Source organism: Cherax quadricarinatus, chromosome 2 (genome assembly GCF_038502225.1).
Source record: "Cherax quadricarinatus isolate ZL_2023a chromosome 2, ASM3850222v1, whole genome shotgun sequence".
Lineage (NCBI taxonomy): Eukaryota > Metazoa > Arthropoda > Malacostraca > Decapoda > Parastacidae > Cherax > Cherax quadricarinatus.
Window position 1 is genome coordinate 7,893,026 of NC_091293.1, and position 20,000 is coordinate 7,913,025.

The 20,000-nt window shown below is 41.0% G+C and overlaps 1 protein-coding gene and 1 long non-coding RNA gene across 5 annotated transcripts in view; one reads left to right on the forward strand and one right to left on the reverse strand.

Moving 5' to 3' along the window:
- LOC128690316 (neuroepithelial cell-transforming gene 1 protein) overlaps positions 1-20,000 on the forward strand; it is a 1,446,122-nt gene that overhangs the window by 200,353 nt on the left and 1,225,769 nt on the right. The window lies entirely within an intron of this gene.
- The window catches only part of LOC138853024 (uncharacterized), a 294,549-nt gene that overhangs the window by 120,401 nt on the left and 154,148 nt on the right, over positions 1-20,000 (reverse strand). The window lies entirely within an intron of this gene.

The following is a 20,000-nucleotide window of genomic DNA, read 5'->3' on the forward strand; positions in this document are numbered from 1 at the left end:
CTACCTCGATGGGAGATGGCTGGTGTGTTAATTTTTTTTACAATTTGATTTAATTTATATAATAATGATCATAATCTCATATGACATATTTACTGCATGGAGGAGACCCTAGTCTTGGTGAAGAGTTCTTCATCTAAGGCAAGGGAGCTAACTTCCCTTTGCTTGGATCATGCCTGATTACCTTCCATTTCTTAGGGTATAACAATTATTATTATAACTATTATTATTAATCTATTTATAATTATTTTTATTTTTATATTATACAAAGACTGCCAAAATTACAGAAATAATAATAATAATAATAATAATAATAATAATAGAGAGGTAACCGGTGGAAGGGAAGTTCGGACATGTTTTCTTGGGTTGGTTCATTTGCTCCAAATATCGATTTCGTTTTATTTACTATTTTTTGGAATGTCTAAGAAATCTGCATAAAAGCAATTGCGGGAGAGGGATGGAATGTTTTCCTGTGAATTAGAAACGAGGAAGTTTGTGGGTGTGAAGTGTGTTTGTTATTAATCTTCACACACACACACACACACACACACACACACACACACACACACACACACACACACACACACACACACACACACACACACACATACACGCACACACACACACAATGCAGCATAACAGGATCATTTGTTAACGACGTTTCGCCCAAATAGCGGAGTTTATCAAGCCCCTACCACATGTACCTCGCGAGAGAGGACGAGCGTGTATACAGTGACGTGAAGGTCAGGTGAGAAAACTTGTAGTTGATGGTTGAGAAGAGACTGGATGTAGCCGTCCAGCACGGGCCAGTAGATCTCCTGCAGTGTTCCTCCATGCTGTGACCTGTTGCTGTGTTGCTCTTGATGTGTTGCTCTTGCTGTGTTGCTCCTGATGTGTTGCTCTTGATGTGTTGCTCTTGATGTGTTGCTCTTGATGTGTTGCTCTTGATGTGTTGCTCTTGATGTGTTGCTCTTGATGTGTTGCTCTTGATGTGTTGCTCTTGCTGTGTTGCTCTTGATGTGTTGCTCTTGCTGTGTTGCTCTTGCTGTGTTGCTCTTGATGTGTTGCTCTTGCTGTGTTGCTCTTGCTGTGTTGCTCTTGATGTGTTGCTCTTGATGTGTTGCTCTTGATGTGTTGCTCTTGATGTGTTGCTCTTGATGTGTTGCTCTTGCTGTGTTGCTCTTGCTGTGTTGCTCTTGATGTGTTGCTCTTGATGTGTTGCTCTTGCTGTGTTGCTCTTGCTGTGTTGCTCTTGCTGTGTTGCTCTTGCTGTGTTGCTCTTGCTGTGTTGCTCTAGCTGTGTTGCTCTTGATGTGTTGCTCTTGATGTGTTGCTCTTGCTGTGTTGCTCTTGATGTGTTGCTCTTGATGTGTTGCTCATGTGTTGCTCTTGCTGTGTTGCTCTTGTGTTGCTCTTGATGTGTTGCTCTTGCTGTGTTGCTCTTGCTGTGTTGCTCTTGATGTGTTGTTCTTGATGTGTTGCTCTTGATGTGTTGTTCTTGATGTGTTGCTCTTGCTGTGTTGCTCTTGATGTGTTGCTCTTGATGTGTTGCTCGCTCTTGCTGTGTTGCTCTTGCTGTGTTGCTCATGATGTGTTGCTCTTGCTGTGTTGCTCTTGATGTGTTGCTCTTGATGTGTTGCCCTTCCTGTGTTGCTCTTCCTGTGTTGCTCATGTGTTGCTCTTGCTGTGTTGCTCTTGATGTGTTGCTCTTGATGTGTTGCTCTTGCTGTGTTGCTCTTGATGTGTTGCTCTTGATGTGTTGCACTTGATGTGTTGCTCTTGATGTGTTGCTCTTGATGTGTTGCTCTTGATGCGTTGCTCTTGCTGTGTTGCTCTTGATGTGTTGCTCTTGATGCGTTGATCTTGCTGTGTTGCTCTTGCTGTGTTGCTCTTGCTGTGTTGCTCTTGATGTGTTGCTCCTGATGTGTTGCTCCTGATGTGTTGCTCTTGATGTCTTGCCCTTGATGCGTTGTTCTTGCTGTGTTGCTCTTGATGTGTTGCTCTTTCTGTGGTGCTCTTGATGTGTTGCTCTTGCTGTGTTGCTCTTGATGCGTTGATCTTGCTGTGTTGCTCTTGCTGTGTTGCTCTTGTTGTGTTGCTCTTGCTGTGTTGCTCTTGATGTGTTGCTCTTGCTGTGTTGCTCTTGATGTGTTGCTCTTGCTGTGTTGCTCTTGATGTGTTGCTCTTGCTGTGTTGCTCTTGCTGTGTTGCTCTTGCTGTGTTGCTCTTGATGTGTTGCTCTTGCTGTGTTGCTCTTGATGCGTTGCTCTTGATGCGTTGATCTTGCTGTGTTGCTCTTGCTGTGTTGCTCTTGCTGTGTTGCTCTTGATGTGTTGCTCTTGCTGTGTTACACTTGATGTGTTGCTCTTGATGTGTTGCACTTGATGTGTTGCTCTTGATGTGTTGCTCCTGATGTGTTGCTCTTTCTGTGTTGCTCTTGATGTATTGCTCTTGCTGTGTTGCTCTTGATGTGTTGCACTTGATGTGTTGCTCTTGATGTGTTGCTCCTGATGTGTTGCTCCTGATGTGTTGCTCTTTCTGTGTTGCTCTTGATGTATTGCTCTTGCTGCGTTGCTCTTGATGTGTTGCTCTTGATGTGTTGCTCTTGATGTGTTGCTCTTGATGTGTTGCTCTAGCTGTGTTGCTCATGCTGTGTTGCTCTTGCTGTGTTGCTCTTCCTGTGTTGCTCTTCCTGTGTTGCTCATGACGTGTTGCTCTTGCTGTGTTGCTCTTGTGTTGCTCTTGATGTATTGCTCTTGCTGCGTTGCTCTTGATGTGTTGCTCTTGATGTGTTGCTCTTGATGTGTTGCTCTTGATGTGTTGCTCTAGCTGTGTTGCTCATGCTGTGTTGCTCTTGCTGTGTTGCTCTTCCTGTGTTGCTCTTCCTGTGTTGCTCATGACGTGTTGCTCTTGCTGTGTTGCTCTTGCTGTGTTGCTCTTCCTGTGTTGCTCTTCCTGTGCTGCTCTTGCTGTGTTGCTCTTCCTGTGTTGCTCATGACGTGTTGCTCTTGCTGTGTTGCTCTTCCTGTGTTGCTCTTCCTGTGTTGCTCTTCCTGTGTTGCTCTTCCTGTGTTGCTCATGACGTGTTGCTCTTGCTGTGTTGCTCTTGATGTGTTGCTCTTGATGAGTTGCTCTTGCTGTGTTGCTCTTGATGTGTTGCTCTTTCTGTGTTGCTCTTGATGTGTTGCTCTTGCTGTGTTGCTCTTGCTGTGTTGCTCTTGCTGTGTTGCTCTTGATGTGTTGCTCTTGATGTGTTGCTCTTGATGTGTTGCTCTAGCTGTGTTGCTCTTGCTGTGTTGCTCTTGCTGTGTTGCTCTTCATGTGTTGCTCTTCCTGTGTTGCTCTTCCTGTGTTGCTCATGACGTGTTGCTCTTCCTGTGTTGCTCTTCCTGTGTTGCTCTTCCTGTGTTGCTCATGACGTGTTGCTCTTGCTGTGTTGCTCTTCCTGTGTTGCTCTTCCTGTGTTGCTCTTCCTGTGTTGCTCTTCCTGTGTTGCTCATGACGTGTTGCTCTTGCTGTGTTGCTCTTCCTGTGTTGCTCTTCCTGTGTTGCTCTTCCTGTGTTGCTCTTCCTGTGTTGCTCTTCCTGTGTTGCTCATGACGTGTTGCTCTTCCTGTGTTGCTCTTCCTGTGTTGCTCTTCCTGTGTTGCTCTTCCTGTGTTGCTCTTCCTGTGTTGCTCATGACGTGTTGCTCTTGCTGTGTTGCTCTTGATGTGTTGCTCTTGATGAGTTGCTCTTGCTGTGTTGCTCTTGATGTGTTGCTCTTCCTGTGTTGCTCTTCCTGTGTTGCTCTTCCTGTGTTGCTCTTCCTGTGTTGCTCTTCCTGTGTTGCTCATGACGTGTTGCTCTTGCTGTGTTGCTCTTGCTGTGTTGCTCTTCCTGTGTTGCTCTTCCTGTGTTGCTCATGACGTGTTGCTCTTGCTGTGTTGCTCTTGATGTGTTGCTCTTGATGAGTTGCTCTTGCTGTGTTGCTCTTGATGTGTTGCTCTTCCTGTGTTGCTCTTCCTGTGTTGCTCTTCCTGTGTTGCTCTTCCTGTGTTGCTCATGACGTGTTGCTCTTGCCGTGTTGCTCTTGATGTGTTGCTCTTGATGAGTTGCTCTTGCTGTGTTGCTCATGACGTGTTGCTCTTTTTGTGTTGCTCATGACGTGTTGCTCTTACTGTGTTGCTCTTCCTGTGTTGCTCTTCCTGTGTTGCTCTTCCTGTGTTGCTCATGACGTGTTGCTCTTGCTGTGTTGCTCTTGATGTGTTGCTCTTGCTGTGTTGCTCTTGATGTGTTGCTCTTGATGAGTTGCTCTTGCTGTGTTGCTCTTGCTGTGTTGCTCTTGATGTGTTGCTCTTGCTGTGTTGCTCTTGCTGTGTTGCTCTTGCTGTGCTGCTCTTGATGTGTTGCTCTTGCTGTGTTGCTCTTGCTGTGTTGCTCTTCCTGTGTTGCTCTTCCTGTGTTGCTCTTCCTGTGTTGCTCTTCCTGTGATGCTCTTCCTGTGTTGCTCTTGTTGTGCTGCTCTTGCTGTGTTGCTCTTGTTGTGCTGCTCTTCCTGTGTTGCTCTTCCTGTGTTGCTCTTCCTGTGTTGCTCTTCCTGTGTTGCTCTTCCTGTGATGCTCTTCCTGTGTTGCTCTTGTTGTGCTGCTCTTGCTGTGTTGCTCTTCCTGTGTTGCTCTTCCTGTGTTGCTCTTCCTGTGTTGCTCTTCCTGTGTTGTTCTTCCTGTGATGCTCTTCCTGTGTTGCTCTTGTTGTGCTGCTCTTGCTGTGTTGCTCTTCCTGTGTTGCTCTTCCTGTGTTGCTCTTCCTGTGTTGTTCTTCCTGTGATGCTCTTCCTGTGTTGCTCTTGTTGTGCTGCTCTTGCTGTGTTGCTCTTCCTGTGTTGCTCTTCCTGTGTTGTTCTTCCTGTGATGCTCTTCCTGTGTTCCTCTAGCTGTGTTGCTCTAGCTGTGTTGCTCTTGATGAGTTGCTCATGATGTGTTGCTCTTCCTGTGTTGCTCTTCCTGTGTTGCTCTTCCTGTGTTGCTCTTGCAATATTGGATAACGATGTTCAGGTTGAAATTGTTAAATATGCTGGAATGTGAAGAGTACAAGATCCTGGTGTGGGTGTCTGCTGCCCTGAAGCCGAACCATCGTCTCTGTGGGTAGTCATGTGGTTATGGTCTTCCAACACCCACTGTTGTACACCCTGGTCTTCCAACACCCACTGTTGTACACCCTGGTCTTCCAACACCCACTGTTGTACACACTGGTCTTCCAACACCCACTGTTGTACACCCTGGTCTTCCAACACCCACTGTTGTACACCCTGGTCTTCCAACACCCACTGTTGTACACCCTGGTCTTCCAACACCCACTGTTGTACACCCTGGTCTTCCAACACCCACTGTTGTACACCCTGGTCTTCCAACACCCACTGTTGTACACCCTGGTCTTCCAACACCCACTGTTGTACACCCTGGTCTTCCAACACCCACTGTTGTACACCCTGGTCTTCCAACACCCACTGTTGTACACCCTGGTCTTCCAACACCCACTGTTGTACACCCTGGTCTTCCAACACCCACTGTTGTACACCCTGGTCTTCCAACACCCACTGTTGTACACCCTGGTCTTCCAACACCCACTGTTGTACACCCTGGTCTTCCAACACCCACTGTTGTACACCCTGGTCTTCCAACACCCACTGTTGTACACCCTGGTCTTCCAACACCCACTGTTGTACACCCTGGTCTTCCAACACCCACTGTTGTACACCCTGGTCTTCCAACACCCACTGTTGTACACCCTGGTCTTCCAACACCCACTGTTGTACACCCTGGTCTTCCAACACCCACTGTTGTACACCCTGGTCTTCCAACACCCACTGTTGTACACCCTGGTCTTCCAACACCCACTGTTGTACACCCTGGTCTTCCAACACCCACTGTTGTACACCCTGGTCTTCCAACACCCACTGTTGTACACCCTGGTCTTCCAACACCCACTGTTGTACACCCTGGCCTTCCAACACCCACTGTTGTACACCCTGGCCTTCCAACACCCACTGTTGTACACCCTGGTCTTCCAACACCCACTGTTGTACACCCTGGTCTTCCAACACCCACTGTTGTACACCCTGGTCTTCCAACACCCACTGTTGTACACCCTGGTCTTCCAACACCCACTGTTGTACACCCTGGTCTTCCAACACCCACTGTTGTACACCCTGGCCTTCCAACACCCACTGTTGTACACCCTGGTCTTCCAACACCCACTGTTGTACACCCTGGCCTTCCAACACCCACTGTTGTACACCCTGGTCTTCCAACACCCACTGTTGTACACCCTGAGCTTCCAACACCCATTATTGTACACCCTGAGTTTCCAACACTCATAATTGTACACCCTGAGCTTCCAACTCCCATTATTGTACACCCTGAGCTTCCAACACCCATTATTGTACACCCAGAGCTTCCAACACCCACTGTTGTACACCTTGAGTTTCCAACACCCATTATTGTACACCATGAGCTTCCAACACCCATTATTGCACACCCTGAGCTTCCAACACCCATTACTGTACATCTTGAGCTTCCAACACCCATTATTGTACACCCTGAGCTTCCGACACCCATTATTGTACACCCAGAGCTTCCAACACCCACTGTTGTACACCTTGAGTTTCCAACACCCATTATTGTACACCATGAGCTTCCAACACCCATTATTGTACACCCTGAGCTTCCGACACCCATTATTGTACACAGTGAGTTTCCAACACCCATTATTGTACACCCTGAGCTTCCAACTCCCATTATTGTACACAGTGAGTTTCCAACACCCATTATTGTACACCCCGATCTTCCAACACCAATTATTGTACTCCCTGAGCTTCCAACACCGATTATTGTACACAGTGAGTTTCCAACACCCATTATTGTACACCCTGAGCTGCCAACACCCATTATTGTACACAGTGAGTTTCCAACATCCATTATTGTACACCCTGAGCTTCCAACACCCATTATTGTACACAGTGAGTTTCCAACACCCATTATTGTACACCCTGAGCTTCCAACACCCATTATTGTACACAGTGAGTTTCCAACACCCATTATTGTACACCCTGAGCTTCCAACACCCATTATTGTGCACCCTGAGCTTCCAACACCCATTATTGTACATCCCGAGCTTCCAACACCCATTATTGTACACCCTGAGCTTCCAACAGTCATTATTGTACACCCTGAGCTTCCAACACCCATTATTGTACACCCTGATCTTCCAACACCCATTATTGTACACCCTGAGCTTCCAACACCCATTATTGTACACCCTGAGCTTCCAAAACACATTACTGTACACTCTGAGCTTCCAACACCCATTACTGTACACCCTGAGCTTCCAACATCCATTATTGTACACCCTGAGCTTCCAACAATCATTATTGTACACCCTGAGCTTCCAACACCCATTATTGTACACCCTGAGCTTCCAACACCCATTATTGTACACCCTGAGCTTCCAACACCCATTATTGTACACCCTGAGCTTCCAACACCCATTATTGTACACCCTGAGCTTCCAACACTCATTATTGTACACCCTGAGCTTCCAACACCCATTATTGTACACCCTGAGCTTCCGACACCCATTATTGTACACTGAGTTTCCAGCACCCATTATTGTATACCCTGAGCTTCCAACACCCATTATTGTACACCCTGAGCTTCCAACACCCATTATTGTACACAGTGAGCTTCCAACACCCATTATTGTACACTGAGTTTCCAACACCCATTATTGTACACAGTGAGTTTCCAACACCCATTATTGTACACAGTGAGTTTCCAACACCCATTATTGTACACAGTGAGTTTCCAACACCCATTATTGTACACAGTGAGTTTCCAACACCCATTATTGTATACCCTGAGCTTCCAACACCCATTATTGTAGACCCTGAGCTTCCAACACCCATTATTGTACACAGTGAGTTTCCAACACCCATTATTGTATACCATGAGCTTCGAACACCCATTATTGTACACCCTGAGCTTCCAACACCCATTATTGTATTCCCTGAGCTTCCAACACCCATTATTGTACACCCTGAGCTTCCAACACCCATTATTGTACACCTTGAACTTCCAACACCCATTATTGTACACCCTGATCTTCCAACACCCATTATTGTACACCCTTAGCTTCCAACACCCATTATTGCACACCCTGAGCTTCCAACACCCATTATTGTACACCCTTAGCTTCCAACACCCATTATTGCACACCCTGAGCTTCCAACACCCATTATTGCACACCCTGAGCTTCCAACACCCATTATTGTACACCCTGAGCTTCCAACGCCCATTATTGTACACACTGAGCTTCCAACACCCATTATTGCACACCCTGAGCTTCCAACACCCATTATTGTACACCCTTAGCTTCCAACACCCATTATTGCACACCCTGAGCTTCCAACACGCATTATTGCACACCCTGAGCTTCCAACACCCATTATTGTACACACTGAGCTTCCAACACCCATTATTGTGCGCCCTTAGCTTCCAACACCCATTATGGTACACCCTGAGCTTCTAACACCCATTATTGTACACCCTGGCCTAATATAAAAGCACTACGTTAGAGATCTGTTATTTCTGGTTATATGTTTGGCCCAGTGATATATTATATCAGTTAAATAGAAACATGCACTGGTGCGCCATCTAATAAGACAAGCGAGTGCCTTGTGGTTCTAGTCGGGGTTAGGTAACACGGATGTCAGTGTGGTAAGGTGAAGGGTTAAGGATGGGTAACATTTTTCATTTATAAACTGCGGATGTGTACTTGAAGTATACCTTGAGAGGGTATCGGGGGAGTCAACGCCTCCGGCGGCCCGGTCTGTGACCAGACCTCACCTGGTTGTGATTGATGAGTCTAGCTAGCTTAATGATGTCAGAAAGATGGATGATGGCCGCCTCCAGACCCCTTGCGTCTGGTTCAGTTGGTCATTGTTAAATAGTTGTTTCACTGCCTTTCCTCCACGTCATGATAACATGGGAGTCCATCCTGCAGGGGAATATAGTTATTGGTAATCCTACCGACGTTCTTGCGTCCGTAAAGGACATTGTAAAACTGGCTGCATCCTCCTCACGAAATACATTAGATCGCTATTGTAGTACATGTATGTGGTTGTTGTAGGAGCAGCAGACACATCTATTCCCGACTTAAGGGAAATGTGGGTAAGAGATGAAGCTACTTAAATAACAAAAAGGCAGAATACCGCGACTGGAACAATACACAAATAACCCCCATATAGGAGAGAGTAGCTTACGATGACGTTTCGGTCCCTCCGCATTTGTGATCCTCAGTTCCTTGAAACAAAAATTTTCACTCTTTGTAATTCATTTTCCCGTCTTGGCTACCCTTCCCATTTCAAAAAGACTGTCTTCTCACGTGCTAAACAGACTTTCTTCTCTCCCAAACTCTCTATTCCTGGAGAGACTCATGTCCTCCCCCTTTCTTATATTTCCAGTCTTTCTAATCTCAACAATTCTCTCCGTTCCTTAGACATCAAACTTACTTTTCGCCAGACAAACACACTTTGTACCAATGCAGTTCATACATGTCCTCCCTCTATAGATGCTCCTGGTGTCTACTCTATTTCCTACTCGTCTTGTCCTCTTCAGTACTTTGGAGAAACTGACCGTTCTCTTTCTGACAGACTTAGGGAGCACAAAACTAATGTTAGGCTTGCCGACACCAACAATGCTCTTTTCTGTCGTGTCAGAGATCACTGTCATCATATTGACTAGTCTTCTTCTAAGACTGTCTACCCTACTTCCAGCTTTCACAGTTGCCGTCTGGTTGAATCCTCCTTTATACACAACTTTCCTTGTATGAATCTTAGTCGTGGCTTTGTCTCTGTAGATGCCTTCCTTTCCCATTACATTGTAAAAGGCTCCAAACTTCAAAACACCCGTGACTTAATCTGATTCTTTTTCTTCTTCTCCTTCTTCCCTTTCCTCTTTCTCCTTCGGGGTTTCTTCTGCCATTGGTGTTTGGTCCTTAATTTATTATTTTCACATGCTCTGTGTTTTCGGTCCTACCCTTTGTGGGCTCCAGCTCCTTTGCAGTGCTTCTCTTTCTCAGTCTTTGACTGACCCAACTACTATTACTACTACTAGCACTACAATCACCTCTACCTCTACACTTCCTTTCCAACTGTCTCTCTTGTCCCGTCCCTGTCTGCTGGCATATATACTGCCTCCTTCTCTCCTTTCTGTTAATATGACTTTGTAAATGATCCAAGTCGGACCGAAACGTCGTCGTAAGCTCCCCCTCTCCTACGTGTTGGTTATTTGTGCATGTATCCACTTGTCTTGTGGACAGAATTGCACGACGGTAGGTAATGGTAAGTATCCTATGAATGTTGGGAATTTCTAGGACCTTCCTCATGCAGGTATGAATGATACTGCGAGGGAGTGTGAGGACGGCAAGAGCATCCTTGATGTACTTCCGCACATCTGCCAAGTATTCACCGTTGATTCTCTGGACGCAAAGGAAGAAATCTGTGAGGTCTGCCAGTTTGTCTTGGATGTGGTAGTGGGGAAAGAAGTGAACCACAGCTGAAAACTTGGTTCTTGATTCATCTATCCCGTGTTGTTGTTGTTGTTGTTGCTGTTGCTGTTGCTGTTGCTGCTGCTGCTGCTGCTGCTGCTGCTGCTGCTGCTGCTGCTGTTTCTTCTTCTCTTTCTTCAAAGTTTAAGACTCCTTTTCTTCTGATTCAAGATGAAATATTTCAATAATAACTCACTATACGTACTAAGATTCTTGGAAAAAAATAAGCAAAAATTAAGATATATAGAAATTTTTTTTTTAACTTTTCCCGTAACGTTGATAAAGACTGCAGGTTTTCAATGTGAGTTTTCACGAGTGGTATTGTATGTCACAGTTGAATGTTTTATCAGGTTGCCTTTCCTCCAACTTCGTTTTTTTTTCATCTCTCGTGTTACAATGTGTCGATTTCTGTGCGGTCTAAATAGCGGGGAAACTTGTATATTTTTGTGAGTTACATTAGGCTAAGTTAGGCGTGGTTTGGGTAAATTATGGCCTGTCAATTTTAGGACTCACTTGCCATGGGTTGAAACCCCACCCGTTCTGTGACTTATGGCAAGTTAAGGTAGGATAGGATAACCTGGGATAGGTTAGGTTAATTCACCAACAATTATTTACTACTACTACTTATACTGAGTTTATGGACTACTGTACAATTCTTTGTGGGCTGAGAGAACAGATTTTCCACTGAAGCTCCTGGGGCTGTAGGAAGAGCCTGAGACCATGGGGTCACTGATTCTCAATGATGGAAACAAGAAACAGAAGCCGTTTCTGGAATCTTCCTATTGGAAGCCTCGTGACTAAGTTGTAAAGCGCTCTCACTGTTATGTATCAGAACCACAGTTCGAGCCCTTGTCCAATCTTCTGCTTATTCATCGAAAGTCGTATACTACGACTTTCACTGAGTAAGTTATACTACGTATATATATATATATATATATATATATATATATATATATATATATATATTTGTGTGTGTGTGTGTGTGTGTGTGTGTGTGTGTGTGTGTGTGTAAAGCAACCACTGTGATAAAATAGTGAACATCCAAGCGCCTTCGTGACGTCTAACATTATCAAGGCGATGTAAGTCTAATAGAACAGTAGAAGACTTTTAAGGTTGAGATGTGACCTCACTTACAATATAATGCCCGTCCCAGAAACCTCACTTACAATATAACGCCCGTCCCAGAAACCTCACTTACGATATAACGCCCGTCCCAGAAACCTCACTTACGATATAACGCCCGTCCCAGAAACCTCACTTACGATATAACGCCCGTCCCAGAAACCTCACTTACGATATAACGCCCGTCCCAGAAACCTCACTTACGATATAACGCCCGTCATGATGCATAGTTTAAATTCTTCCCAAATTTTATTAAATATAACTGAATCAAATTTGTATAACTAAATTATTATTCATATTAAAATCAATAGACCTGCTTGATTCAACTTTCTCGGCTTTTGGAAATAATGTATAGAGCATTAGACTCTAGTTCCAATGCTGTATTTATACTATTGTAATCCTAGTTCAAGACTTTTTCCAATGCTGTATTTATACTATTGTAATCCTAGTTCAAGACTTTTTCAAGTTTGACAATAATAAACTTTATTACAGTTGTTTTACAAGGAATCTTTTAGACACAACCATCACCATTTTTGGGGAAATTTTAAATCATATTTTTTTACTGTATCAAAATACTTAAATACAATTTTCATTTTAAAATTCTTAAGTAGAGAACGCATATCGAGAAGGTTTTCATGGTAAGGGAGATCCTATATTTTCTTGGTTGAGTTTGGTTGTCTGTCCTTTCTTGAATTGTAAAATGTCTATTAATTTTAAAGGATTTATCAATTAAGTGTTTTGGGTATATTACATCAATAACTATTTCATAAAACTTCAAGATTTCTTCTTATATGAACTCTGAGTTGCATATACGCAAAGTTCTCAAAAACACTGATGAAAATACAGAACGTTTAGCTCTATTATGATGTGAAGAATAATAGTGCACATAAGAACAGTTATTTGTTAGTTTTCAGTATAGTATTTTGAATTAAAATCAGGGTTTTCCTTGATAATTAAAACACATATCTAAAAAAGGCAATGAGTTATCTCGTTCAAACTCAACAGTAAAATTTATGTAACGAGCTATACTATGTAACTCAATAAGGAAATGGTTTAAATCTGTATTCTTTTATTCCTATTTCCAAAGAATATAGATATAAACATTTCCTTGAATTAAATAGCCTAGCTCATTCCACAAATCTTACTATTGAGTTTGAACACCACAGGCTAACCCCACCGTTTTACAAATTATATAATATATATATATATATATATATATATATATATATATATATATATATATATATATATATATATATATATATATATATATGCAAAACAACCACTCTGAAGGGAATAGAGAAATTCCAAGCACTTTCGTGACTACTCTCATTATCAAGGAACAATGAAAGTAAAGCATCAGATCCCACAGCAACGAAACACCTGACGCGAGACAGCAGGCCCGCTGGCTGAACTAGACAGGTCCTTCATACAACCCACCAACAAACTATTCTACCCAAGAAATAAGAAATTTAAAAAATTATTATTTGTCCAATGTATTATTAAATTCTTCCCAAATTCTATTAATTATAAATGGATCTAATTTACATAAACCAAAGGAAATATTCATATTATTGTCGAAACCGCTTTTTATGAAACAAGATTCAATTATATTCCTGTCGACCATGGACTTGCTTGATACTACTTTCTCAACTTTTTGAAAATCAATTGGATGGTTAAAATCTCTTACATGAATAAATAGAGCATTGGAATCTTGTCCAGTTCTAATGCTATATTTATATTGTTTTAATCTTAGTTCGAGATTTTTACCAGTTTGACCGTAATAAACTTTATTGCAAATTTTACAAAGAATCTTATAGACACATCCATCAGCATTTTGGGGGGAATTCTCTATCAAAAGTTTTTTTTACTGTATCAAGATTTTTGAATACAACTTTAATATTAAAAGTCTTAAGAAGAGAAGGCATGTCAACCAAGTTTTCATGGTAAGGGAGAACCAACATGTTTTTAGTTGAATAAGACTGGTTGTCCCTTTTTGGATTGTAAAAAGCATTTTTAGCAACTTTAAAAGATTTATCAATTACATTTCTTGGGTATTTCAAATCATTACCTATTTCATAAATTTTGGATATTTCCTCATCTATGAACTCTGGACTACAAATTCGTAAAGCTCTCAAAAACATTGATGAGAAAACAGACAGCTTAACTCTATCTTGATGGGAAGAATAATAGTGGACATAGGAACAATTATTTGTAGGTTTTCTGTAAATTTTAAATTTGAATTCATTATTACCCTTAATAATTAAAACATCTAGAAAAGGCAATGAGTTATTTTCTTCAAATTCAACAGTAAAATTTATAGAATGGGCTAAGCTATTTAATTTGCCAAGGAAATGGTGTATATGTACATTTTTGGGCATCAGACACAAAATATCATCAACATATCTGAACCATTTAGCTCTATTAGGGAGGATTGTGTTAAGCAGCCTTGTTTCAAAAAATTCCATGTATAGGTTACTAAGAACAGGTGAAAGAGGATTTCCCATTGCCTTACCAAACTTCTGAGTGTAAAACTTATCATTAAATACAAATTTTGCATCAACAATGCAAAGTTTAATAAGTTTAATGACAGTAGGAACTGGCAATGGTAAATCATAATTAACGAGTTCTTCAGATAAGAAACATAATAAATCATCAACAGGAACTTTCGTAAACAAGGAAGTAACATCAAAACTAACCATGTTAAAATCATTTAAGTCAGTCAAGGAGTTTCTTATCTGAAGAACTCGTTAATTATGATTTACCATTGCCAGTTCCTACTGTCATTAAACTTATTAAACTACGTGCCGCAAACTGCCCTTTTCACACTATACCGTTCACTTATATATCCATACCTCACCTATGCTATCAGTGCTTGGGGTTCAACTGCAGCAACACACCTAAAGCCAATAATAACCCAACAAAAAACCACAGTAAGTATAATCACTAAATCCCATCCCTGGCAACACCCCCCCCCCCCACTCTTCATAGATCTAAACGTACTCCCTGTTCAGAACATTCACACTTACTACTGTGCAATCTATATCTACAAGACCTTAAATTCCAATATTAACCTTGTCCTAAAACGCTTTCTTGATAGTTGTGACAGGATCCACAGGCATAACACCAGACACAAACATCTCTATGACATTCTCCATGCTCGACTAAACCTTTACAAAAATTCAATGTATTTCAAAGGACCTAAAATCTGGAACACCCTACCTGAAAACTCTAGAACTGCAGACACATTCATCACTTTCAAAACTACAGTTAGAAAACATCTTATCTCCCTGATCCACCTCGACAACTAACTACATGATAACCGCCTGGTGGTTCACAATTACACACTCACTCACCCACTGACTATAAACACAGAAATACTAATCTTAATCTTAAAATAATGAATCCTAACTAGTCATAAGTTCTTGTATTGTGCCAAAACAAAAGCATTCACATTGCTAAACTCACAAATTATGATGTAGTCACTTAGCCTTAATACCATAATCTGCAAGGATTTAATGTTAAGATTTAATCTAAGTCTGCTCGAAATGCCTAGCCATGTTAGGTGTCCTAGTGGCCCCCTCTGTAATTAGTATTTGATAACATGTAAACCACACAATACCCAAAATCTGTAAACCCCACATTGTAACCCTTATAGAGAATAAACTTGAATTGATTGAATCTGTGGGGGGGGGGGGAGTCCAGCCTAACCTTACACCATCCAGCCTTGCCTGCCAAGCCAGCTTTCCACCCCTGCTGTGCTCATCGTTACAAGTTATCAAGCCAGTCTGTGTGAAGGGTTAAGCCAAGCCAGCCAGCAACTAACCCAAGTGACTAACCCAGTACTCAAGCAAGCCATGTGGGTAACGTCTTCTTCATCGCTTTGTGCTTCAAGTTCTAGCTGTTCTGAGTGCTTTTATCATCCCTGTGGTGTTGTGGTATTTTGTGGGTTTTTTTAAGCCAGCCTGGCTTAGAATATCTTCATGCCTAGTGTGGGTGTCCCAAGTGTGGCTTACGCCGTTCATCCCATAGGTCTAGTCACCAAGCGGTGTCTCACTGCGCTGCCTCACCTACCTCACCCACTACCACTGTTTTTGTACCCTTATTACGGGTTCTAGCACCATATTTTTACGGACCACATGGGGGGTCAAGAGCCAGGTGTGTTCCTTCGTCAGTTTGCGCCACCGTAAAAGCCTCCTGTGTGAGTTCATCGTCGATTTAAGCGCTCGATCACGTGTGGAGAGTAGTCAAAAGCGCCGCCAGCCACGAGACTCCACCATCTTCCTCCACCATCAACCTCATTCTACAACGTCGCTACAGTGTTAATGAATAATATTTTTTTATAGAGATATTTGCGAGTGTTGAGACATTTTTTTTTTGTGTTTCCAGTGAATTCTTAGTGACATTCAGTGGCTCTTGATTAGACTCAGTGTTCATTATATACTGTTTGCAACAATATTTTTTTTTCTTCCTTCAGTGTTAATTTTCGTGCTTTATTTTACGTCAGTGTTGTGTTCATTTTTTATATATACTTGAAGTAAGTACTTTAATGTTTTTCCTTGTTGTGTGCAACATATATAAGCAGTATAACCTTGTGTTTACACTTCACAATTATCTTGTGTTCACAGTATTGTGTTCCTTGTCTAGTAATTTATACAGTGAAGTAATTCAGTAACTTGTTACCTTATATTCTGTATCACAACTCAGTGTTAACTCAGTAATTTTTTTTCTCCCAGGATTTGTGTATTCTTGCTGTTTTTGTTTTCATTCATTTGCTATTTTTTTCCTTCTGTGTGTTCAACATTCTTGTGTTACTTCCTTTCATTTAGTCAGTGTCTAATTTGTCTTATCTCCACAGACAATAGTGCCATTATTTTGTTGAAGCAAGACAATTATTTTCCAATTTTTCACACCCCAGCTTCATTCCAAGAAAATTCTCATAGTATTGTGCATATATTGATGTGTTATTTTTCCAGCATCATTGTAAGTGGTAATTCTTTCCCTTGTTTTATGTTTTTTTTCCTCTATTATTTTCATATTTCATTGAACAAATTCACTCTTAGTGCAATTTTTAAGTTCTCTTTTAATGTAAATTATTCTTTTGCTTGTTCAGTAAGTGTTGTTTAAGCTGCAAATAAGAGTTAAAGTGTTCAATCAGTTCATTCCTTAATATTTTTTTTTGTTGTTGTTTTTGTAAACTGTATTTTCTTGTGTGTCTTATTTTTTTTTTTATTATTGCAACATTAACTCATTTTACAATAATTCTTGTGTAGACATTGTGCTGCCATTAAAATTTTTTCTTGCAGAAATTGTATGTAGTGTTGTGCAGTACTTTTGATTAGAAATTATTTGCAATATTGCAACAGCCTATTTCAGTGCAGTTTTATATGCTCTGTTCTGTGCATAATATTCTATTCTTTGTGTGTCATTTTATTTTATTTTTAGTGAATTGCCTTCCCAGTTTGTTTTAATTTTGCACAAGATTTATTGATCCCATTTTATCATTTATTGTTGAATTTCTTTATTGAATTGAGCGTAAAGACAACTCACTGTGCCATTAATTCAATTTAAAGTAAATTTGAGTAAATTTAATTTGAGTAAAGCAATTTCTCTTGATTTTCAAAGTGTTGCTTATTCAGTTGAGTATTTTCTTTTGTGCGAGTTCTCCTTGCTTACAGTGTGACTTGTCAATATTTTTCCTTTACTTACGCAGATCAGTTAAGCATTTTCTTCCCATTTAAGCTTATTGTGTCATTCTATTTTTTTTTTTTTTGCCTTTATGTCCTTGAGTAAGTTCCCTGAGAAGATGTCCCAGTCACTTTTGTTTGCTTACTTAGTGTATCATGCCAGTCAAAGTCAATATGAATCAGTCCACAGTACCAATATTCCCTTACTGACTGAAAGACAATACCTAGCTAGACAATGTGTTTCTCACAGCTTGTATCTGAGATTTGTTAAAGTGCTGCGAAATGTGAAGTTCAGATTAAGCTCCTATAGATTCGTTCATTACTTATTAACGTAGCCGAGCGGTCAGGCACTAGTAAGACTGTCACTCCTGTCTGGAATCCAGCCACAATATCGTGCACGCAGGATAGTGTACAGTTACCTTGGGTTTCAGAGGAACCTCAGACAACCCTGGGTGCTGAGACTACTATCCTTGCGATGGCGACTTGTTCAAGTATTCGTTCCTTCCCAGGGGACGCTTTGAGAAGAACTTTACTTGCAATGAGTTATGCCATCACTTGCTGATGCCACAAGCCGTTGCAGAAAGACATTTCTGTAGCTAGTGTACTCACTTGAGTGTTGTTGTTGTCCCTTGTGTTCTAGATGGTGATGCCATCCTCGTTGACAGTAATCAGTGCATTGTAAAAAGTTATTTCTCGAGTAACTTTCACATGTTGTTAACGTTTGTAAGTGTAGTTTCTTTATAGTTGATACCTCGTGTCACTGTGTGTGTGACTCAGATTGAATATCTGCATTGTTGACCGTGTTCATTTCTTTTTCCATTTGCTTGCAGTGAGAGATAGTAGATCCATTGTCCCTTGCTCATATTGCGTGTCATAGCGTTATTTTTTTCAACTGGGGAGAGTCATCCGCTCCACCGAGTTTGTTCATTCCTCCAGTAAGAAAGAACAAATCCTATGTGGTCTGGTGTGATTCGATTCCTGCTCCAGGAAGATCTTATTCTGACTGTGAAGCCACCAGCACCCATTAGTGACTTTGTAATGAGCCAAGAATTACTGTATCGAACAGCCGAGTTGAGTACTCCAAGCAGAAGAGCATACCAGTTAGTAATTCCACAGTCTCTAGTGAATGTAGCTGTATATTTTGCAGATACTCGTTCAGATTGTCCTCAGTCAAGGCATGTGTTAGCTATTGCAGAAGAATTCGATCCACCCAAAGATGATAACCATTCTGCATATGAAAACTTTACCCTCGCAAAATTGGGTTTAAATGTACATAGTCTGTATAATTAGATGTCCAAGATGAATGAAGTTCTCAACTCTGTGTTTTGTTATCAGCTGATCAGTTTTCAGAATTTTTTTTTTTTTTTCGTGTTCATGTTCCCTCTGAATTCTGAGAATTTAACAGTAATGATCTGTGTGCACCAGATTTGCCTTTGCTGTTAATTACTTTCACCTTGTATATATATTTATTCTTCCTCAGAATCTGTAGAGTGCATTAACACAGATCGATCGATCAATTCCATCCTATATTATACCATGATTTGTTCTTATAATTGCAATGCATTATGTTAAAACTCATTACGTTAAAACCCATTATGTTAACATCCATTATGATACCATCCATTAGTTCTAAGTTACATATGTCTTTGTTATTGTATAGAATCAGCCCAGAGCCACCTGCCTGTTCAGCCTATAGTGTAGTATTGTATGTCGAGACAACATACATAACATGACCGAGCTGCCAGCATAGTTGCTGATCCCCTACGTGTGTTGTATAGCTTATTTGTGTATCATAGTACCATCCATATGTTTTACATACACGACCCCTTTGCTGGGGCCTAGCGACTGTTTGTATGACGTCACGGGATGCGGCATGAGTGCGTGGGACGTGCTACCTTGCTCTCAGTCCACGCATAGGTCTACCAGGCAACACACAGCAGGTTGGGCTCCCCTTTCTCACATTCTGCTATATACTGTTACCATCCAACAAGTGTGTATATCTTCAACCCTCGTTATCTCCTTTCAAACCCCACGACATATATATATATATGTCGTGCCGAATAGGCAGAACTTGCGATCTTGGCCTAAATAGCAATGCTAATCTTGCCATATAAGACAAGCAAAAATCTGTGTATGCAATAATTTCCCCAAAATCATTCTGAACCTAAGGAAAAAAATACATTTCACTGTGTTTAGAATTAAACTATTTTAAACAAATCTAAAATATATTTAGTTGGGTTAGGCTAAAATAAATTGTTCTTGTTATAATAAGGTTAGGTAAGTTTTTTAAGATTCTTTTGGAGCAAAATAAAAATTTTTTACATTAACATTAATGAAAAAAATATATCTTTAAACGTATAAGAGAAATTTTTAGAAAGGACTTAATTTTAATTGAATTCTTGCTAATTGACCAGTTTTACATATTCGGCACAACATATATATATATATATATATATATATATATATATATATATATATATATATATATATATATATATATATGTTCATTTATTAACACATCAGCCCGAGAAAAAGAAAAAAATCATCATTCACTCCATCACTGTCTTGTCAGAGGTGCGCTTACACTACAGTTATAAAACTACAAAA